General features: G+C 38.2%; 1 long non-coding RNA gene across 1 annotated transcript; it reads left to right on the forward strand.

Moving 5' to 3' along the window:
* The first annotated feature begins 364 nt into the window (after positions 1 to 364).
* LOC102484769 (uncharacterized) lies at positions 365 to 24,208 on the forward strand. Its single transcript, XR_337486.1, has 3 exons — positions 365 to 454; positions 3,544 to 3,672; positions 23,867 to 24,208. It is a non-coding gene; the product is annotated as an uncharacterized LOC102484769 (long non-coding RNA).
* Positions 24,209 to 24,403: the final 195 nt, after the last annotated feature.

Genomic DNA, 24,403 nt, shown 5'->3' on the forward strand with positions numbered 1-24,403 from the left:
TAGTGCTGTGGTTGTTTTTTGTTTTGTTTTGTTTTGTTTTTAAAAAAAGAGGAAAAAGAGTTTTTCAACTCATTTTTACTTTTTTTTTTTTTTGGAGAGGTTTTCGCTATAGGGCGGGTGCGCTCGCCAGACAGACAGAGAGAGACATAGAGACAGAAAGCAAGAAATCATGTCCCAGGGGGGATGGCCATGCCACAATCCCTTCTCCTCCATTCTCCTCTCGGGATCTTGGGCATGCACGCACACGCGCCCAGCGTGAGTTTTAAGCCACCGGGTCTAGGACGCGAACCACGGTCGACTACAGGGGAGTCCAGTGACATTGCCATTACGCTAACTGCTGGTTCCAACTCATTTTTACTTTCAATATCAGGCTCATTTGGAGATTGTTTACAGAATCCAGTATTAAGTCCACAAAAAGTTATCTGGGTCCCACATCCCCTACGTTGAAATGAAGGTAAGTATCTGCAATTATTAATGACACATAGTCCTGAATTTTGCAGATTTAAAGCCCTTGCTCTGAAAGCAGCACTGAAATCTCCTTAAATTTTCCTAATTTTTTTTGAGAGGTTTTTGCTATAGGGCACGTGCACTCACCAGAAAGACAGAGAAAGAGAGAGAGACAGAAAGCAAGAAATCACCCCCCACCCGGAGGGGATGGCCATGCCACAATCCCTTCTCCTCCATTCTCCTCTCAGGATCTTGGGCATGCATGCACACATGCCTGGCATAAGTTTAAGGCACCGGTTCCGGGACTCAAACCATGGCTGGTTAAGTGGGAGTCCAGCAACATAGCCATTATGCCAACTGCTGGTCCTAAATTTTCTTATCTTTTAAGATGGACTCTTCCTTTCTTCTGGCACCTTAAACGACAAAGTGAAGGCAACCTATATGTGAGGGTATGCAGCCTAGATACAGGAGGCAGTTATCAGTATGCCTCGCTAACTACTCACTAAACAGGCTGACACGTACCTTAATAGCAGGGGCTCTGCGGATCTTATCTGATCTCCAGGACACAGGAAACATCCTGACCCTGGTTAGGTCATGTGATGCCTATTCTATGTAATGTTCATGGCTTACCTATTATCCTCTTTGATGCATACTCAGACGGACTTCCTCGGAGTTACAGAGGAATAGCGTAAGTAAACTGGCTTGACCTAAGACGCATAATAGGATCACACATGATAGTAACCAGGTTGAAAAATGTCTGCACTGAAGTCCTTATCTCTAGCCGTAGAACTCCAACCACATCCTTGAAAGTTTGCAAACAGTTTACTGTGCCTGGTAAAATGTATAAATAGAGAAGCTCAGCATGACTGAGCAGCACAGCTTGTCTGTGTTCCCCTGCATCTCTGCTTCTAGGGCAGATGCTGACAGTATTACCATCCAGAGGGATGTTACTCTTAAGCTTGTTGGCAGACGCCAACCCCTATACACCCTCATTCTATAATTCTACCACATGTCTTCACTTGCCGGAGTAGAGAGACAAGTGTCTGGAAGAAAGGCACTGTGGCAACAGCGTCCTACTGTTTTGTGATGTTTCTGTATTTCCATTACATTCCCTCCAATGAACCACACCAAAACAATCAGCTGAGTACATTTCTTTTGTACCTAACTTTATAGGCACCAAACCCATTAATCAAGCATAGAGTAAAATCAGCCATATGTCGATTGACTCTTTTCATCACTACCTTCACCTGGCCAATTCCTTTTTTTCTTCATATCGCCTTCAATGTAATTCTTCTCAATCCCCTTCTTCTCCCAGTGCACATCTGTCTAGATGTGGTCCTATGAAGTATTCTAAGACACATCACAATGTTCTTCATTGTACTTATAGTAATTATAGTTATAGAGTGATCCGTGTAACTGTTTTTCAGTGTTTCTCTCCTCCCTAACTCCTTACCTGCCCATGGTTACTGCTCAATAAAGTTGCAGAATGTATGGATCCTTGTGGGTAATATTTTTTACAAAAGAAGCAGAGCTGATGAAATTGTGGCTGTGCTCAAATTTCAGTTATCAAACATAAGCACGATGAGGAAGAAATAGAAATAGGCCATTGCATTACTTTGGTATTTAGAAATGTATTTTATCTAACCATAATTCATCGCATGAGCTTGGCCCTTTAAATTTTAAATAGAGCAAATAAACACACATTGATATCGCCCTATTCTTTGGAGTACTATTTCTCCCCTGTTATTGTTCTCTATAACTGACCCAGAGCATTAAAACATGGTGTCTGCTTTTTTAGACAGTCATTTAGCATACAAAGTACTGTTGTAAAATAGCCTATTGAGGAGAATAAAAATTTACTACCATCTTCTATTTGCCTCCCTGATCAATTGCTTCTAATGGCTACTCTGTGCTGTGTCCCCCAAGTTCTATTCTGTTTATGTCTTTCCTGCTGCTTCTTTTGCTGCTTGGCTTCTTCTCTCCACTTCCCAGATTTTACCTCAGGCTCAGTATCCACTGGAGGGTTTCCTGTGCAGATTCTCCACCCTGTAGAGGATTCAGAGCACATTGTTCACTCCAGCTGACCTACTGGCACTTACAGAGCTGCCAGTAAGATGCCCTCTCTTCCCTCCCTTTATCAGCTGATGTGTGCTCAGAAAATGCAAGCAATTACAATATTATCCTGGGGTAAACAAAATTAGGAATCAAATCCTTGGAGGGAAAAGATATCCATGAGATTGCTTTCCAAAGCCAAATATAAATAATTTATTTCAGACAGCCCATATTCATTTGTCAGGCTGATTTCTAGAATTTAAAATCTCATTTAACATTTCTGTCCTAACCTAAGACTTAAAAGGATATTTGAAATGGTCTTCACGATTAGGAGCTCTCATGGTCTCACAGAAATCAAAATATCAAGGACAAATATAGGCAAGGCTAACAAGGTAGCTGTAAATGGTTTTCTCTAAATAGATTCTCAAGCTTCTTCTTACTGGAAACAAATAGACCATGTAAGTGAGTTCTGCAAAAAAAATATAGGTAAACCCACAAGAAAATCTGATTTGATAAGTATTTACTAGGTGCCTGGTATGTAAGGTATGTAAGGTACTAGTGAAATACAGAGATGAGTAAATTCTTAATCTATTCTCCCTCAGATCCTCATCCATAAATTGGTAATAATAACAACAATGCTTACCTCAAATATTTGTTGCAAGGATTTAATGCATTAATACCTATGAAGCAATTAGAGAAGGGCTTGGTATCTCATAAGTGCTGAAGAATGTTAGTTGTAATTATTATTTATAGTAATAAAGAGATTTTAAGACGTCAGGCAAGACTTAACTATAAACACATAAACGTAGGCCTTACTATAGTTTTTCTGGCTGTGTCTGGTGCTTTTTCCAAACTCATTTGCCTAGAAAACACATTTATATGAGTAACATGTCTAATACAGGTCTAATCTAGCATTGCACAGCTCAGAGACTTTACACCAGTCAATAGCTTTTTAATAATACGTGTGTTTTAAGTGCAATGAAGAAAACTTATGATGATTTAAAGCCAAGTCAGATTTCCTTCTCCATTTCCCCTTATTTACAGAAAACAAGAACTCTGAAGATACTTTTTATCTGGAAGAGACCCAAGTTCACATCTCAGTCGTCCTAACTATCTTGAAGAGAACTTAACAAAAGATCAACCACGGCATATAATTGCTTCTTTGTTCTGTGTGTGAGTATGCATGCGTGCACGTGCGCATGTTGCTTTTCTGCCAGGGTCTCTCCTGCCTCATTTTCCCAAGTAGATGAGACTATAGGTGCATACTACACACCTGATTTTTCTTTATTCATTCCTTTTGTTTCTTTTTTTTAATGTTTTTCCCCCTTCGGCAATATATAAAATAGGGCTAATTATTAAAATAACAAACATAGATAAAATTCTGTGAGTCAGACCTTCTTGTAAGCATTTTCCATGTATTAGCTCATTTGGCTTTCACAATAACCCATTATATTCCCCAAGTTACAGATGAGGAAACTGAGGCACAGAAAGGTCAAGCAACTTGCCCACAGACACACAGCTAATTAGCCAGGTTTTGAAACTAGTCAGTGCTCTTAACTATAATGCTACACTAATCCTTACCTTTCCCTAGCCCTACCTAGGAAAATAAATAAATAAATAAAACATGCTTAAACAAATTTCTGGTGCCCAAGAAGCCTCAGGAGCACCTGAGAGGGAACAAAGCACATCTTTATCCTATTCAACGAAGTCTGCGTGGTTCCGATAGCTGGTGCTATCTATACATCCAGTTTACCTGGACAGTCCAGATTTGCACCTGTTACCCTGATGAAAACCATAAATAGAACCCTCTTTCACTTTTAAAGGTATCCTTTTGTGCAATAACTTAAATTCTATGTCTGATTTTTTGTCTAATATTTATGACTGTGAGAAATGAGTCTGTGTGTGAGTGTGTGTGTGTGTTTATCTGAGATTTCGAATTCTCTACCCTTAAAATGCTTTGTTTTTTTTTTTTTAATTTGTCTTCAACAGATTTCTACCTTTAAAATTAAATCACAATATTCATCCATCTCTGTAGTCCCCTGGCAAAAGGCTGAGGGAATATAAAAACGTAATCAATCTTTCATTTACGACACATTGTCTTGATAACAATTCTAATTAGTACTCAGCTAATTCTCTCGTTTTTCTGTTTAGTTTATTAGCTGTTGTTGAACTAATCTTGTAAAAGGCATTCAGATGTATCCTTGACCAAACTCACTGCTAGTCACTTTCCACTTGTGTTGTACTCTATTGCTTGATGTAGTCACTTGTCAATAGAGAGGAGCATCCTCTTTTCATTTATGAGACTTCCAGGCTGGCCTGCCAACAGCAGTTTCAGTGCTGGACCCAGCAGCTTGAAAATCACAACAAAAAAATAGATAAATAAATAACTTTTTTTTAAGTTCATGCATTCCATAGGGTGTATATAAAGTAAGAGAGCATTGTCTTCCCTGCTGTACTCTCGTTGTCCTGAATCAATTGTCAGTCATGCTTGTTTGTTTTATAATTTAGCTTATCTTCTCTCAATTAAAAAAAAAAAGAAAGAAACTATTTCACCTCCTTTATATACCTTCTGGGTGTCTTATTCCCATGTACTAATATCATTGTTTTAAAAGCAGAGTGACTCTCCTGTTACCAGTTGTAAGTAGATATCTGACCAGAATGCTTCTCACATCATCTCCATCTGGTGAAATCTTACCTACCCTTCCAGGTCCACATTAAATATCTTCAATTCTGTGAACTCTCTAGACAGAGGTACTTGCATTATCGTCTGTGGTGATGCAGTCTTATTATCCTGTACTATGGTGTTGCCCTCATCTGTTACTTCCCTGAGGTAGGAGCTCAAAGAGCAAGGACTCACTTTTATACCCCTTCCTGAGGACTAGCACAAAGTCTACTACGTAGATACTAAATAAATGTTTGATGAACAAATAGTACTTTATAGAACATAATGTATTTGAAATATATTAGCTCATCTTAGCTCTGTAGCAATCCTATGAAGTATAAGAGCATGAACGTCTCCATTTCATAGATGGGAAAACAGAAATCTCAAAAGATAAAGGGTGTGGGGAGAGGACTGTAAACTACTCTATACATTTCTAACTAGATTTAGAAGTGATGTAGTGGTTAAGGATCTGGACTCCCACACGGCCAACTGCAATTTGAGTCCCAGATGTGGCAGCTTGAAAATCACACCAGGCACATGTGTATGCATGCCCAAAATCCCAGGAGAAGAATGGAGGAGAAAAGATTATGGCATGGCCATCCTCCCAGGGGTTGATTTCACATTTTCTCTCTCACTGTCTCTCTGTTTCTCTCCAGTGAGTACAAATGCCCTATGTCAAAAATTTTTTCTAAAAAATTCATTTAAGAAGAACTATTTGATTTGACATTTTTTTCTAGGGTCCAGAGATAGCTTCTACACACTTTTATTCTGTTTTTTTATTTATAGTAACAGAGTTAATAGAGCTACCATGAGCTTCCTTTTGAAGCTTCCCCTGACATAAAATGTCCAGAATACAGTCTGTACTTCAGAAATTGCACAGGTCAAGGATGACAGACCTTGATACTCTATTTCCTGAGCAGGTTTTCTAGCACTTGTTGAATAACCTTCAGACTAGACCTGCCTCCACAGAGCAGACCTTAGCCAATCTTTATCAAGGCAGCACCCTGAGAAATTTCCAGGTGGCAACAGGTCACAGTTAAAGCAATGTAGGTAAGACTACTCTCAGATCACTGAAAAATTGCCTAAAGCATGGTTTAACTTTCCCTTGGGCACTGAAATCCACAAATAAAGAACAGTGTCATGTTTTGTGTCTAAGGTACAAGGATATCACAAGGCATTTGTTCTTATTTGGGAATGGATGGTCAAGAACAGGGCTTAAGATAGCACTGATGCCTTTATAATTTTGGCTTTAGGAAATAAATACCTTAGATAAAATCAGAAACAAAGAGATTCTTTCACACAATTTTTCTACATACGGATCTGCCCATTCCTCATTTCCTTTCTAAAAAGAAAAATCTCTCAAACATTATTCTTGATATTTTGAGCCTCTGTTTTCACCTCATATCTTCCAAAGATATTTTTTCTGGGCCTACACATACCAGACCATGGAACAAGGTCAAGGGAGAAACATCAACTAGTAATGGCTTAAGCAATGTAGACATTTATTTCTCTCTTGCATCTGAGAAGGGTGGTGGAGGCAGCATAAGGCTGAAATGACATGTAGTGTCAAGGAAGAACCCAGGCTCTATGTCCTTGTTACCTTTCTTGTGCATCGTATCCATTTCCAAGTTTACCAGATGATCAACTAGGGCTACTTTCCACCCAGGAAGTAGAAGGGGATAAAGTAAGGCAACCATTCTCATCTTTCTTCATGAAAGGTGCCTTGGGCCACAACCTCATCCACACAGGCCAGCTCTCAAGCACATGGCTGCACGTAGGTACAACGAAAGTTGGAAAATGTCGACATTCTGAGCTTCTAGGTATCTAACTAAAATTTGGGGGCTCTAGCACTAAAGGAAAAAGGGAGGATGACTGACAAAAACCACTGGAGTCTGCCACATATCACAGTAGAACAGATTTCCAGGAAAAAGACCACAGATGTCAGTCTGATTCAAAACTGAACATTCCATTTATTCCAGAAAGATAATTAATAAATTAATTTGCAGACCATTCAACCATACAAAGATAATTAACAAATCTGGTTGCATCAGGAGTGTGCTGGAGCAGCCTGCAGACCAGAGCAATATATAATGCTATTCTATCCCCAAATCTCAATATGTATCATAGTATAATTAAAATTAATCCAAATCCATTTTTAGTACAAGCCCAGAATCTTTTCCTTACAAAAGTTAATATGAAAAATATAGAAGTTACTAAATAGCAATACATTAATATGTCTCAGTAAATTCTGTAAAAGCTCCAGTACACATGTTCATATGATTAGATATATTAACTTTTCATCTTATATGTCTTCCTCATTAAACATTCTGTGCTGATGATATTCACTCCAGTATTAAGAGTTTAAAATAATCCATAATCTGTAATATCAAATGCAATAGTAAGAATTTTCCCCATTCAAATTAAAATACTAAAGAAAGCATTTAATTGAGAACTGTATCAAACTAGAATTATGTTGACAATACTCTGCACCCCTAACTGAACTGTAGAATTCCACAGCTTTGGCCCACCCGAGGCCCTATGGTTAAGGGAGCTGGATTCCACGTGGCCAACCACACAAATCAAATTTCAACTCTGATGGCTTGAAAAACACTCCAGGCCCATGCATGGTCAAAAATCCCAACAGGATGGAGAGATGGAGGAGAATGGATTGCAGCATGACCTATTGGGAAGCGTTATCTCTCACTTCGTCTTTCTCTGTCTTACCTGTATCTCCCCTTTCTCTGTATCTGCAAGTGTACATACTCCCTGGCAACATTTTTTAAATAAATAAATACTTTGATAATTCTACAACTTTACCTTCTTAGCAAAATATTTTCCAATTTTAAATATAGCTATTCAAGAGGAGCCAAATAATAATTGACTCTCAATTTTCAAGGGGAAATTCTAATTTCTATAAATTTACTGTAATCCTTTCAAAAATGCACATGCACTCTGAAATAAAATGCTATCTAAGATATAAAAAAATTATTCACAAGTCCACTAATGTAAGTACAATTTTATAAAAAATGTGTAAAAAATAGCAATTTTCAAAATTGTCTTATAAACATTTATATATACATATATATAATATATATATATACATACACACACATGCTCTATGATCTAATTCTTTAGATTACTAATAACTCTCCTGACCCCCTTCACACTCAAACTACAATCATATTATTCTGCTTTCCTGCTATTGAAAACTCTTCAAAATAATTGTCTAGATTTTCTGCCTTCAACTACACTTCTCCCACCCTTGCTTGCTTCCACTTCAATTAGGTTTTCGCCTCTGTCATTGTACTCAACCTATCAAATTTCTAAGTTTCTCATTCAGTTCTCGGCACTCATTCATATATTTGCAACATTGGTTCTATTGATCACTTTCTTCTTTAAAATTTTATTTGTTGAGACCATCAGCTGGCATAATGGTTATGTCACTGGACTCCCATGTAGTCAACTGCAGTTGAGTCCTGGACTTGGAGGCTTGAAACTCACACGAAGCACCTGTGCCTGCATGCCCAAGATCCTGAGAAGAGAATGGAGAAGAGATTGCAATGTGGCCATCCCCCCCGACCCCTGTGGGGTGATTTCTCACTTTCCATCTCTCTGTTTCTCTGTTTCTCTCTGTCTTTCCAGCAAGTGAACATGCCCAATAGAAAAAGAAAAAAAAAAAAAAAACTCTAAAAAGGAAATTAAAAATTAATTTTTAAAAAAATTTTATTAAATTGTATTTACTTGTTTCTTCTGAAAGCAAGAGAGACAGACATTTGCAACACAGTCTTGATGTCACAATCCACCCTTAGCCTCAGTCACCCCTAGATTATCCACAGCCGGCCCTGGATCATGAGCACACATGTGCCCCACATCCTCAGGGAGGTCTCAAGACATGAACACAGAAACTTCCCATGTGAACTTTGCATAGTAGGGCATTTTACTGTTGTACCACTTTCCAGTCCCAGCTCGCTCCTTCTTGAAGCCCCTTTTCTCTTGGCTTCCAAGACACTGTTTTCTTGTTTTCTCTCTTATCTCAGTGATCCTTCATGCTGTTTCTTTTGCTGGTTCTTCCACAGCTTACCACACTCAACATAGAGCTTTCACTTATACTGTCCTTTCTCTCTGTACTCACTGTCTTGTAAAGTCTCATGATTTCAAAAACAATCTGTCCACTGATGACTAAACTGTATTTGTAACCTGAGTATTTCCCCTAAATCCAGGTTGATTTTTCTAACTGCCTACTTGAGCTTTTGACTTAGCAATTTAATAATTTAATCCACAACGTGTCTAAAACCCACCTCCTGACCTTTGTCTCTGAGACGTCTCCCACACTAGTTTCAATTTCAATCTATGATATCTCCATCATTCCAGTTGTGCGAACCCACAGTCTCGATGTGATTTTTGGAAATGCTTTTTCTTATATGTCTTATATAATCATTCAGCAAATTCTTTTAGTATTACCTTCCAAGGATATCAAGAATCTGACCATTTCTTATCATCGCCACTGCTATCATTACAAACCTGGCCATAAACAGCTATTGTATGGTAATTACTGTCATAGCTTCCTAACTGTCCTCTCTTCTTGTTCTCTCATCCTCCTTCAGTTTCTTCTTAGTAGTCATGTCATTTCTATGCTCAAAATCTTCCGTTCGTTTCCCATTTGACTATACATAATAAAGCCCTACTATGCTCCACAAACCCCTTGGTAATCTGCGCTCTCAGTTCTCCTGGGTTACTACTCTCTCCCTCACTCACCTGGTTCCTGTCTCCCTCGTCTATTCTTCTTCAAAGGTGTCTCTGTTTCAGAGTCTTTGCACTTGCTGTCTAGAACACATATCTATGTAAATGTGTCCTATATGTCTATATGGATTCTTCTCTCACCTCTCTCAGGTTCCCTACTCAAATATCACTTTGGTGAATCCTGTTTCACCTTGTTTTTAAAGTCACAGTACATCTCCACTCTTCTCCACAGCTATGCTCACTCTCTGTCGCCTGTACAGTTCACATTTTCTTCATAAGGCTTATTAAAATGTAGCATAATATGTTCTTGTCTGTTTTCTTTCTCTTCTACTAGAACATAAGCTTAACAAAGGGCAGAGATTCTGTTTTTTTTTTCACTGTCATTTTCTCAGTGCCTAGAAGAGTGTCTGACACATAATAGGTTTAACTATAAATATTTGTGGAATAAATAAATGAATATGACTTTGCATAGCCTTGATCAACTGATTTAACTCGAATGTGAAAATGATCATTTTTTTTCTCATTTTAGCTTAGGAAACAGTAATTTAAAAACAGATCTAGTCAAAAAGCGTGTGTGTACAAATGAGTCCTCAATTTGCTTATCTAATTATAATCTTGTATTTTAGCACTCCTACTCTTGTGGGTTGTTTTGTTTTTCATTTGTTTGTTTGGGGGGGATTTAGCAGTTACCTTCAAAACCAACCAAGGAAGAGTACTTCTCATATGCCTGAGTTAGAAAAGGATAAAACCCTAAAGTTGTAATACAGAAAGGTAAGACTAGCCCCTCTTTCTGGTGTTAAAACTGACTCACTAGGAGTTATTGGTAAAAGACTTGTGCTTTCAAATGTCTGCTTTAATGACTCAGAGACCGATAAAAGCAACTGAATGAATTATCTATTACGCAAAAGTTGTTTCACATAACCTGGCTTAGAGCAAATGGACTCCATTGTCTCTTCAAATGTGGAAAGGGACCCCAACCAAATAGTGGATTTCAAATATAAAAGGGAAAACTTCCAATAAGAGAATTATGTTAGTCAAGAAAGACTCCATGGCAAGAAAAATTTGAGCTATTCTGTAGAGAGGACAGGTTTCAATAAAGAGCAAGTATGAGAAAGCATTTCAAGTGGAAGCAAATGGAAGTTGTGAAATTCAAAGGTGAGATGCCAAAGGACATGCATGGGAAGTAGAAAATTACTTTTACATGAGTGCAAGCATGAGTAGAAAAATCTGTAATTCAAAAGGATAATAATTGTCTAAAAACATGTGACCCTTAACCAGCCATTTTATTACGAGCCAACAAGTATTCCTGAGAAGAAAAGCACATAGTGACATTGCTAGGGAGAGGAAGGATTGGGTAAGTCTCTAGTCCTACTATCTCACAAACTGGCCACTTTTTGGTCACCCAGTTTCCTCATCCATAAAATACAGGAACAACTGAAGAAGTTTCTTTCAGCTTCAAAATCATCTATAAAGCAATGATGAATAAAGCATAAGAATCACTCTAAAACCTGAGATTTAAGAAATATGTAACTTTTTCTTTTAGATAGTTAAACCTGGTTTATTAATTTATTCCACAAATAATTGTTGACAGACTACTATATGCCAGACATGTTCTCAGTTCTGCAGATATACTTGGATAAAAAAAACAAAAGAGTTTCCTCCTGAAACCTATTTTCTCACTTCCCCAGAATAAAGTCCAATACCACTCAACTTTCACAAGACCTGTCTTATCTCCTGGGTTATTCCAGACCCTTGTGGCTTACACAGTCCAGGAAAAAAAGAGAGCAATCCTTGCCTCTGTTTTTGATCATTATCACAACTGCCGTGCTCTTCATCTGGTACATAAGATACTTCTGAAGTGCCTGGCTCTGTAGATAGTACTTCTCCTCAAGTACCAGGTTTTATTCTCGGAACTTTTGTCAGTACTCTGTTGGTCTCCATTCCCACAGGAACTCATACGGCTGTCAGTATTGTAGGTCCTGCTCCTTTTTACAGTGTTGTAAACAAGGAGACTAGCGTCTGGTACTCCACTAAGCCCTCTTTCATCTATCCTTCTAGCCTCTGGGGATCAAGCAACCACAAAGTTTAGAACTAGTACCCAACTCCATTCTCAAGGCCTTTATGTCAATCATGTCCACTTTGGACAATGCAGTCTATCTTCTTCAGCCCAAGGCTGCAAAGCAATGATCTAAGGACTGGATTTGGTTCTCAGGTAGGTTTTTTTCCTCCAATTTGCTATAGTCTCTATGCTCCTTTTTGATTCCCAATAGTAAGATTGAGTACCTATGCCATCATTATTTCACTGTTGCTTTTCTTACATTTTTGGTTAAGAGAAATACTGCAAGAACCAAATTGTCCATGTACTTTGTAGGCATTATTATAGTATTGCTTGTTGTTATTATTATTGTTTTATTATTTTTGACCTGGCTTTCATAGGTATTTCAATGAGGCTAATAGACCAGATTTTTCAAAATAGAAGTTTTGCAAGAGTTTTCTTCAAACTAGTTCTACTACCAACAACATCCTAACAATACTTTTGGCCAATTTGTGTTTTGAAAAAAAATTGTGAACACAAGACTAGTCAGGTTTTGAAAGTTAATTAAGGAATTACAGATCATAGAGGGAGTGGGGGAAGTGTTGAATTATCTCCTTAACTGGAAACAAAAAGATCAGATGATCTTGTGTGTGTGTGTGTGTGTGTGTGTGTGTGTGTGTATGTGTGTTGTGTGTATAGAGAAATGAAGAATTATCTTTTATTCCTTTGATATAAGACATCATTTGTTGTAAACCTAATTTTAACAGGTCAAAGAAAATTTTCCCAATTTCTAACTCGAGTCTGAACAGATTTCCTCACTCTATTCTGTACTTACTGCATCACCAAGAAGGTGTCTCTACTACATTGAGAAATTGGCTAAAATTTTCCCCCATCTGCTTCCTAGGACTAAATTGGGGATTTTCATTTCATATCACTTATAACTGAAGGTAATTTGAGTTGCTTCTTAAAGTCAAAGGCTTAACCTGTTAGCTGACTTGTCACTCTTTCATTTTACATGGTGAGTCAAAAAATATTTTTCACTTGCTGAATAAAATGTGGCTATTTCCATTTTATTGAACAATTTCAAGTTTCTGGCCTTTGAATTGTAGATGCCTTGAGAGTCTTTGCAGCTAATTTATTTTGATACATGACCTTTACATTGCTTTGAAAGTCAAACTTCTAATGGGAAGATTTTATTGTAATATACACATTGGCATATTTCATGGGTTCGTAAGCTCTTTCTCTTATGTGCTGAGAATGAAAATAAATGATCCTTTGTCAGCCTGTCACCCAGAGTTTTATTGCCTATGACTGACCATGTCCCTTGGGTAGAAATGGTAACCAAGAGCAGCTAGGTTTTTATTTATTGCTACGGCATTTTGTACACATTTAGAAGGAACCATTGCTGTGAGACTGAAAATAGAGTACATGTAGAAATCAGGAGACCTAACTGCAGACACTGTTTACATGAACCTGTGATAAAATGGCCAGATTCTTTCTTGCATCTTATTGCATTTAAGTAAATAAATGTCTGCTCTGTACGAGGAGGTAGGAAGACCCCTCTTTAAGACTTTACCCTTAGCATTTGCACTCTTGCCTGTAGACTGGTCTTGCAGCTTGACTTAGAAATGCAGAGACCTGAGGGGGAACTTGAAGAGTTCAGGGAAAGACAACCATTTATTCCGAGCTTCAGAATGAAAACATCAGCAAGATATGTCGAGAACACATTTGTCATGGTGGTCATTGCAGTTGTTCAGAAGCCAAACCCAGAGATTTAAGAAGGTAAAAAAAGAAAAAAAGTTAACTATGTTCTAAGAATTGTTTTCAGTGCTCTACAAGATAGGTACTTAGATACCCCTTAATACAGCTCAGATTTGTATTGCCATATTAGCTATAAAACATAGACATGAAAAAGGCTAGCAGGTGGCCTGGTGGTTAAGGCACTGGATTCACACATGGTCCACCACAGTTCAAGTCCTGGACCTGACAATGACTTGCTTTCTCACTGTCTCTCTCCTCTCTCTCTGTCTCTCTGTGCAGTGAATATGTCCTATAGCACAAACTATGAAAATAATTAAATTAATATTTTAATAAACTACTAAAAAATTCTTTTAAAATTATATAAACATGACAAACACAATTAAAATTTGATTGGCAAGAAATGGTACAGTTTTTTTTGTTTGGTTTTTTTTGGAGAGTTTTTTTTGTTTTTTGTTTTTTTTTTGCTATAGGGCACATGTGCTCGCCAGACAGACAGAAAGAGACATTCTCCAGGGGGGATAGTCATGCCACAATCTCTTCTCCTCCATTCTCCTCTCGGGATCTTGGGCACGCACGCACATGCCCGGTGTGAGTTTTAAGCCACCGGGTCCGCGACTCAAATCGCAGTCAACTACATGGGAGTCCAGCGACATAGCCATTATGCTAACTGCTGGTCCCAAGAAATGGTACAGTTTCAGCCTCTAGTTGAAAATAGAGATTGAGAATGTTTAAAGGCTTAGTGGTTTTTCACTTAGATTATTTCTAAGTGTACTCCTCCTTTAAAAGAATCAACAGAAATTTAACTCTGGCTTCAGCATCAAGTATTTTTAAATCTATAGTTCTTGCCCTAGGATTAGTCTTTTCTACAACGTGAGGTATTTACACCAATAAAGGTCGTCTGTTTAGAATCATTTTGTATTACTAGTTGTTTGATATCATGTGAGTTTACTTAAATTTTCAGAGCCTTAGATTTCCTGTGGAATTTAAAACTGGCAAAGTACAGTATGTGAATCATTTATTAACCAATGTCTTGAACAGAGAAGGGGTTAATTGAAGTAACGAGTTTAATTTAAATTAATTTACAGTGATTAGAAGATTTTTTTTTCTTTAATCCTCAGCTTTCGAGATCGTGAGCCATCAGAGACTCCTGAAAACTCTTATTTCAATTAGATTAGTTAGGCATGAGGGAGAACGAGTTATCAAAAGGAGTGACGTATGTAATCCCCCTTTTCTCATTTGACCTATACAAGTTCTTCTGAGGCTGAAACTGTGGCCCTCAAGAGATTCCTTGAGGTGTCCTGTGTAAACTGGTACCAGCACTTGTGCGCCAGGAGAATGCCCATCAGTGACAATGGCATTGGCATCCGTGTAGCCAAAGCTAGCCACTGCACATGGAGACACGTGCAATTGCTTTCTCTTCTGAATGAGAAAGATATGCATATATATTGGCTTCTTCTAGAAAAATATATTTTCAAAAAAGACCACGGATTTTCCCATACGTCGCACACACGAGGGCGAGATGGGAGAAGCACAGGATGCTCTGGGCAGCACAGCACTTCTCACCGGGGATCATTACTTGGGCTGGAGTGTGTTACGGACACAGAATGTTCCTGGGTGTTCCGGGACTGCAGTATTCAAACAGGAATAAATCAACCACCTGCTGGTAATGTATTATTTGAGAAGAAATACTTGGTAATGTACTGGCAGATATATAAAACTCAACCTCATAATAGGAGCCTAGATACTGGGCTTTTTTCCTGTGATTTTATTCAGAGAAGGATTATCTTTCCTTTGTTTCAAACAGTGGCGCTTTGGCACTAGAGCGGATCAGTGGAGGAGGGGTTGAGATGTGGGGAGAGCTGGGAGGGAGAGGCACAGAGAGCTGGCATGTGCCGTGATTGAACACATCACAAGGAATTTTGAACACAGACCTATAATGTTATTTTAGACCACGTGCGCCCCAGCTTATTATCTTCCTTCTGTTCCAGCCACTGACAATAGGCAGATAGCTCTTGGAAAGACAGATAGGGTGTGTTTAGGGGCCTTTCCTTCTTGACCACATGTGCCTTGAATAAGCAATTTCCCAAAAACATGTGCCTAGAAAAGAGTCCCTGTGATTAGAGAGCTCCATCTCTGGGAAATAGGATGGTGAGGTGGAGAAAGAAAGCCCTCCTTCTTCAAGCGAATTTAGCTTCGGAAGCCCATGCAAGTAGCATCCCGTGGAGATTCCGCACGTTGATTTGGCATGTTCTTTATTCTCCTGCAATAGGAAATTCTATTCATGCTCTCCTTGTTTCTATCTTACTCTGTAATTTGTGCAAAAGAAAAGTATCAGACATGCCTGCGGAACCGCCTCTATTGACACTTTGCAGAACGAAACAGATCGGACCTGTTTTCTTTCTGCAATCAGTTTCAAGTGTTGGAGCCTTCCTGGCAGCTGGGAAACAATATTTATTCTTAATCAGCAACTGATTTCATGAATCTGATGCCATGTAATATACATGACTGTGTATTAAGACATGCAGAGCTGTCTGGGAGACGAAGCAGAATCTCAATGGGAAGAGATCAAGTGTGTTATGAGAGGGCGGCTTTAGGATCTTGGAATAGGTCAGACTCTATTCTAGAAATATAATGAAATGGCTAGCAGAGCAATTTAGGAGGAGGCCAAGGATTTCCATTTCTAGGAAGGTCAGTCATACACCTGTAGGAGGAACATTAGGAAAGTTTTACCTGGTGGTAATTGTGGAATGAGACAGAGTTTATGCAGCAGAAAAGTTGGGAGAGGACAGTGAGGGTATGATCATTTATGTGTGAATTTCACTGGATACCAAATAAAGTTCAACAACTTTTGCTCATTTTTATCTAATTATCAAAAAGCCACATGGAAGGACTGAGGTTACATGCTTTTAGAGTGTATGTGTAACAGTCTTCCTGAGAGTTTATTTAAAACCCATATGCTTGTTTGCCCATCCCAGAATTTCTGATTCAGAAGGTTGAAGGTGCAACTAAGGAACTTACATTTTAAATTATCATCATGGATAATTCTGAGGCATGTAATTTTCAGAACACTGTTTAATGTTTCAAAAGCAAAAGGAAGCTTCTAGTAGTCATATTGCTCACGATTAATACTTATCACTAATGTACAAATATCAAGAAGAGAAAACAGGGGCCCAGCAGCAATAATGCAGGCAGATCCCACTGCACGACATTAGAACCATAGGGAAAGGTCCAGAGTTTGGATCCTGGCTCAACTGAACATTCCTGGTACTCACAAGGGCTCCCCTGTGATCTTGGCTGGCTGACAGGTTGAGGGGATGACTGCAGTGTGACAAGAACCTGGGAGGGGACTCTGTCTCTTGATAGGTAGATAGAACATTTTTTTAAAAAGAGAAAATAAAAATGTGATCATAAGTGATGGGGAAGGTATTCCTCATTTTGAGTTCAAGTCATTGAAACAAAATTAATTCTGATTAATTTTATTATAGCTCAGTAATTCAGTTAACAACTTACTATTATAGTTTTTTTATTTATTTACATGTAATCACATGTCTTTTCAGTGGACATTTTTTTTTCCAGTACAAATACCATGCATGTCAGTCAAGACAAAGATATTACCATATACATTATCATCAGCAAATAGCTTCTCTTTTTTTTGTCAATTAAGCATAATGTTACTTGTTTTTTTCCTTCCTCTTTCCTCTCCTTCCCTTCCATACTACATTTTTTTTTTACATTTTATTGATTCAGAGATCTAAAACTAAAAATATGGACAAGGCTAGAATCTAGTGACAAGTGCACTGTAATTTTCTTCTGAAACGTTTTTTTCTCTCTCCATTCTCCCTTTTACTAAAGAGAGGTAGAAACTAACTTATTTGTAAAAATAATTAGGTTAATCTGCTATTTGCACAAAGCCCAATAAGAATTCAATTTCTGATGCAAGGCAACAGATACTATTATATTATTGAACTTATGTAAATAACCATTCTGCCACAAAATAAGAATCTTCACATATATTTTTCAATTGCAAAGGGGTTAGGAAGGGAGAAAAGTTTATGTTTCAATTGAAAAAAAAATTTTTAACAAAGTGCTGAACCTATCAGCAACTCACAAGAAAACCAAAATCTTTAAATCTGGAAGACAAAGCATAGAACAAAATCAATAATGTTTTAGACAAAAGTCATAGAACTCTATTTTACCAGTTCAGTCTCATGTACTCTCTCTTCTGTTGGATTTACAGTGTTAATGTGGTCTGATCTTTCCATTTAAATCCTGGAAGTTAACATTCAACATTATTATTGATATTTCCAAACTTGTCCCTACCATTAAGTTAGCCCTTTTCTTGGTCTTCTTTTGTTCTCATTTATGTCTTTAGTTTTCCTGATACAGCACTCTCTTCAGAACTTCTCAAAGAGCTGGTCTGGTGTTGGTAAATTCTTTCAGGTTTTGTTTATCTGAGAATGTTTTGGGCTTTTCTTCCCATATTAAGGATAATCTTGCCAGATATATCTTGGTTGAAATTGTTTTGCCCTTAATACTTTGAATATATTTTCCCATTCTTTCCTGGCTTACATTGTTTCCGATGAAAAGTTCTATGTTAACCTGATGGTTTGTCTTTTGAAAGTAACTAAATGTTTCTCTCTTGCCAATTTTGGTATCTTGCCTTTGTCTGTGGTTTTGATCTATCTACCTATGATGTGCCTTGGAGAAGATTTGGGTTGATTCTGTGTGAGGTCCTTTGTATTTCTTGGGTCTGGGTATTTGAATGTCTCTCTAGATTTGGAAAGTTTTCTTCCAGGATTTCATGGAATAGATTATCAATGCCCTTATTAGTTTCTTCACCTTCTGGAAAACCGATTATCAAGATGTTTGGGTGTCTACGGGTATCTAGTATTACTCATATATTATTTTCATTTTAGAGGATTATTTTCTCAGTCCTTTCAGTGAATTTTTCTAGGTCATAGGTTTTGTCTTCTACATCTGAGATTCGATGATCCTCTACATGAGCTAATCTACTTTTAATACTTTCAAGGAAGGTTTTGATTTCCTGTATTACTGCCTTCATCTCTAACAGTTCCGTTTGATTCTTTTTTATGGTGAGTATTCCCTCTTTCCAAGAACTTCCTCACTGGAACTCATTGTCTCTTTTCTCCTGAATCTTCTGGAGTTTGTTTTCTCTCTTCTCTTGCATTTCTGTTAGCTTTATCCCTATGAATATTCTCAATTCTTTATGACATTTCCACAAATCCCATTGTACTGTCCGTCGATGATGAAGGGCTCTTCTTTCCTCTTGAGGGGAGAGGTATTTTCTTGGTTTCCCATATTTCTTGTGCATCAGCAGCGTTTCTGGTCATCTGATGAATTATATGTTACTTCCTACTTTCATGGAGTTAATTCTGAGTGTTAGAGGCATAGGGGAGGAGATGATCTGCTATATTTCTAGTTCCGCTTCCTTGATCCTCACCAAGCAACCTACACTTCTCTCGATGGAACTGGTTATTACAAAGGTCTCACAGTTGCTAGGGAATAGGTGCACCTGTGCTGAGCCATGGAGTTTCAACAAAGAGTTCAAAGTGTGGGAAGAGATGAGCTACACTCACTGCAGCTCCCTATTTCTCCCTGCTGCTCACTTTGCAGTTGCTCTTCTCTGATTTTCAGTCATTTGGTGATATACTCACATTTGGCCAATTTGTTGGAGATTTCTGCTACTGTTGAGTCATATGCTTCACTTTACCGTGAGGCATTTCTATGCCTATTTCTCCTCTACTACTGTGTTTTGCAATGTGGTATCCACAGAAAGAGATTTGAATTCAGATTTATGAAGATGAGTTTCTTCCTTTCTGTAGCAGTTCAGTAGGGGTTGAGGTTTTCTACGACCATGAAAATATTCAGATGTTTCATTACTGTGCACCTAGACTTGTCTAGATATTCAATGTGTGAAAGTTGAGAAGCAACATGAAAAAGTCAGGTTAAAAAAAAAAAGGAAAAAGAAAAAGAAACACAAACAAAACAAACAAACAAAAAAACAATGACGAGGGGGAAAAATTTTTTTAAAGTCCCCCCCAAAAACAAAAGAAAAAACAATGGTGGCTGGGCCCACCTCAGATGCACATGGATTCTGAAATTAGCAATATTAAAGGAGAGATCAGAGACAAGAAACAGTACTTACAGATTTTCAAAGAACATATATCTTTAAAAAAAGAAAAATTATGAGAGACAGGGAGAGGGAGAGAGAGACAGAGACAGAGATAGAAAGAAGACAGAGACCACCCTACCTCACTTCTCTAGGAGTTAGGCTGGAAGGAGAGCTTAAGGACAGAGGCTTTTCAGTTAAAGGGGAAAGGCTGGGCACCCCCTAAGATGCACATGGATTTCACTTCACTCGCTGTTGGGCCAGAAGCTCATCTTAATATTTTAGTTGATAAAACTGGCTCAGAGGTGTCCAGGAATTTTTCCAAAATTATATGCACAGTAATGACCAGGGATTTCTCATTATACTTAAGGAAGTTTAGTTATCATGGGTTCACTCATAATGCTGACACCAGTAAATCTCAAAACTCCATGTGGACTTTTCTCATGTGTTCTCCAGCCATGGATTTAATGGTGTGTTTTACACGTTTGCTTAGATATTTTTCAGGTACCTCAAGTTCTACATATTTTCAACTGTACTTACCGTCTTCCTTCTCATATATTTTCCTCCTCTATTATCCCTGAGCTCAACATGAAGTCCTATATCTAACTATTAGTTTCAACCAAAAATTATGGTTCTTCTGATTGAAACACCTGATTCTGTAACCCCTGTCAGTCAACAGTGCTAACCTGCTAGCTTAGGCCAGAATCATTTTCGCCAAGAACATCAGTTAGTATTTGCTTCATAACACAAATCTTCTCATAACCAAGTTTCCTATAATAAAAATTATTTTACTTAACTCACTATTTTGTAGAGCAACTGGACATTTGTTTGGGTCTGGATCAACTTAGCTCATCTCTGCTGTTTCCTCTTGTATCTGTGATGTGCTGGTTAAGTTGACTGGTGGTTTAGAGATCTGCCAGGGCCTCATTAACAGGTAATCACCATTAGGTAGGCTGTCCGATGAGGGCTGGATGGCTTTTAATGAGACCACCTAAGTTTTTTTCCATGTGGCCTCTCTTCCTTCAGCAGGCTAGCTTAGGCTCATTTACAGGGTGTTCTCAGGATTTCAAGTGCAATACGAGAGAATAGGCACCAGTATAAAAGTACTTTTCAAGCCTTTGCATTATATTTGTTAATGTTAGCCAGAGCCACTGAGTCATAGTGACAAGGTGCTATCAAAGGGTGTGGGTATTGGAGAGGAATATTCTATGGCCATTTTTGGTGTGTGTGTGTGTGTGTGTGTGTGTGTGTGTGTGTTTGGTTTTTGAGAGGTTTTTGCTACAGGGCACATGCGCTCATCAGAGAGACAGAGAGAGACAGGGAGTCAGAATGCAAGAAATCACTCCCCAGGGGGAATGGCCATGCCACAATCTTTCTCCTCTATTCTCCTCTCAGGATCTTGGGCATGCACACACATGTGCCTGGCATGAGTTTAAGCCACTGGGTTCAGGACTTGAACCGCAGTCAACTACATGGGAGTTCAGCGACATAGCCATTATGCTAACTGCTGGTCCCTCTATGGCCATTGTTGAAATTTATTACACTGGGACTCTACAGTAACCTCTTACTGGTTTCTTTGCCAACATTATTGCATCCTCCAATCCATTTATCACACAGCAGTCAATGAATGGTCTATGATGTCGCTATCCTGCTTAAAATCTCATTGGCATAGCATTGTCCCAACTCACTAACACTATAGATAAGGTACTCCAAGATTTGTATTCTATTTACTTCTTTGGGTTTTTGTTCTTTGAGTTTTTTTCTTTGTTTGTCTATGTGTCTGTAGTTTTCTGTTGCTGTTGCTGTTGTTGTTTTATTGCCAGAGGGCATATGCACTCGCTAAAGAGAGAAAGAGAGAGAGAGAGAGAGAAAAGGCACCTCCCGAGGAGACATGGCCATGCTGCAATCCTTTTTCCTCCATTCCTCCCCGCTGTCAGGCTTTGGTACATGTATACACACACATACCTGGTGTGTTTTTCAAACTGCCAGGGCTGGAATACAAACCACAGTTGGCCATGTGAGTTCTAGGCTCCCTATGCAAAGGCTTTGCCACTGCTCTGTGATTAAATCCTACCTCTTTGGATTTGATCCTTTCGTATTCTTAATTTCCTTGATTATTTAAATAGCATTATTCTCTCTTAGCCCAAGGGAATATGCTACAATAAACTCCTACTGGTTTCCTTATCTCTCTCTGCCTGAAACACTCTTCCTCATTTCCCCATCTCCCTTCACCTCCTTTGCCTAACTAATACATCTATCAGTAGCAGCTTAAATATCCCTTCCTTTGGCCTCCTTCTGAACTTTATAGTAACTACTTGTAGACAGTCTGGTTTTCCTGTGAGACTAACAGTTTCGTAAAGTCAGAGACTATGTCAGTTTTACCTCGTGTTGAATCTCTAACATGTTCCACAGTGCCTGGTGCATAATAGGTACTTAGGAAATATTGCTTAAAAGAGAAAACACCCCAGCTTCTCTGATTTCAAAATTATTCTTTCTAAGACAGACTCAAATCATTGATTTCATTTCTTTTGCCCATGTGTTCAATTTATTTTGTGTTCATAGAGTATAAATGATTTCAGTACTATAGGGAGAAGGCTTCATATGCATGCATGTATACACATACATATATGCATATGCATACACATACCTGTACATCCATGAACCACATATCAATGGTTAACAATGTTTTGTTCAATGATGGACTACATCTATGACAGTGGAACAACATGCTGTCACATAAAGCCTACGTGTGTGGTAGGCTCCACCATCTAGGTGTGTACAAGTACATTCTGTGATGCTCAGTCAATGACAAAATTGCCTGATAAAATATTTCTCAAATTTATCCCCATCATTAAGTGACTCCTGACCACGTATGTGTGTTTTGGGTTGAGCAAGAGGATGGTTTTCTATATTGATAGCTCTCTTTAAAGAAACTAATTCAGGAAGTACTATAAAATACTATCAGACTGCCCGAGGGAGAAAGGAGATAATAGCTCTCTCTAGTAGAAATGCATTTGATGAGAGAGATAGAAGGTAGAAAATAAGATAAAACAAGGAAATTGACGGAGAGGTTCACACAAGAAAAGCTGCTTGTCATACAATAAATTTCGAACCACATAAATAAAAGGGGCACCAAATCAAGGTTTTTCTACAATTTTCAAAGTCAATGTTTTTCCTTTTCTTCTTTGTCTGATATTTTAAATTCAAAAATGAGGGTGCTCCTATTTTGGTAATGAGCATTTTGCATAGAATAGTGTTAATTCTGGAATTTCTGTGTAAACATAAGGGCATAAGAGTAAACAGGACAATTGTTCGTTTTTAAAGAGTTATTTATTTTATTTATTTTTTAATTTGCTATAGGGCATGCGTGCTCACCGGAGAGATAAATAGAGGGAAAGTGGAAAGTAAGTCACCAGGGCCAAGACTCTAACCGTGGTTAGCCATTTGAGAGTCCAGCACCCTAATCACCACATCACCTGCTGGCCCCTGTTTAATTTTTTTTTTAAGTTTGTTATTTCTTAAATGAGAGTAAAGGGCTGAGAGATAAAGAGAGATAGACACTCTTAACAAGGTCTTCATGACACAATCCACCCCAGCCTCTGCCAGTCCAGATCATGGGTGTTCATGTGTACCTGGCATGTCCAGAGATGTCCCATGATGAAAACACAGGACTTTTTCCATGCGGGTCCACTTATGCTATCACTGGGCCACAAATTGAGCCCACAATTGTTCATATGTGACTCTACTAGGCACTGACACTGAAATTGGCAAAGAATGTGTTTCAGTGCCTCTGTCCCCAAAATACTTAGCTCTCAATACTAGGTGACAACTCTAACTCTACCTGCCTCACTAACTTATGGTCTCAGAAATACACCAGACTTTAAAATATTACATTACCAGCTGTTCTTATAAGGAAAATAGAGTAAAGTTCTTGAAAAAAGGGAATATATTTCATCTTTGGTAAGTGAAAGTGATGTGTAAGTCTTAGAAAGTGGAATGATATTTTTTAAAAATATATCATTTTCTCATTTTCTCATAGGGAGAAACAATCAGATTATAAATTGTGAAGGAAACAAAGACATCTTGCTACCTGAGTTGAAATGAAGAATACAGAAAGAAATTAAAATGACTGTGGACCAAGGAAAACAGCCTTGTAGTAGAAAGGCCTGTGTGCCTTGTGGAGTGGTAAAGGAGGTAGCAGGGATAGAAGGGGGAGCTATATAACTAAATTTCTGCTTCTGCATTTTAAGCATAGCTCAAAAGAACTTGATTTTGCTTCCATCGCTTAGAGAAGAGATACGCAATATATACTAAATGCAGTAGGCTACCACAGATACAGACCTAATACAATTAAACATGACCTATTATTAAATGCTATTGAACACAGTAGAATGAGTAGTTATGCTACTGGAACGTGACTACTGGTAGGAAGATTTCAATAATAGGAACATGCAAGTGCCCTAAAGAATATGCACAGATGGTAACCATGACAATGACCCAAACCTAGCTCAATTTCTGACTAGATTGACTCAACTTTCATGTGAAAAATTTAGCAAGGTAGGAGGTGTTATAATTT

The sequence above is a fragment of the Tupaia chinensis genome, unplaced genomic scaffold, assembly GCF_000334495.1.
Source record: "Tupaia chinensis unplaced genomic scaffold, TupChi_1.0 Scaffold146687_1, whole genome shotgun sequence".
In the NCBI taxonomy this organism is placed as follows: domain Eukaryota; kingdom Metazoa; phylum Chordata; class Mammalia; order Scandentia; family Tupaiidae; genus Tupaia; species Tupaia belangeri.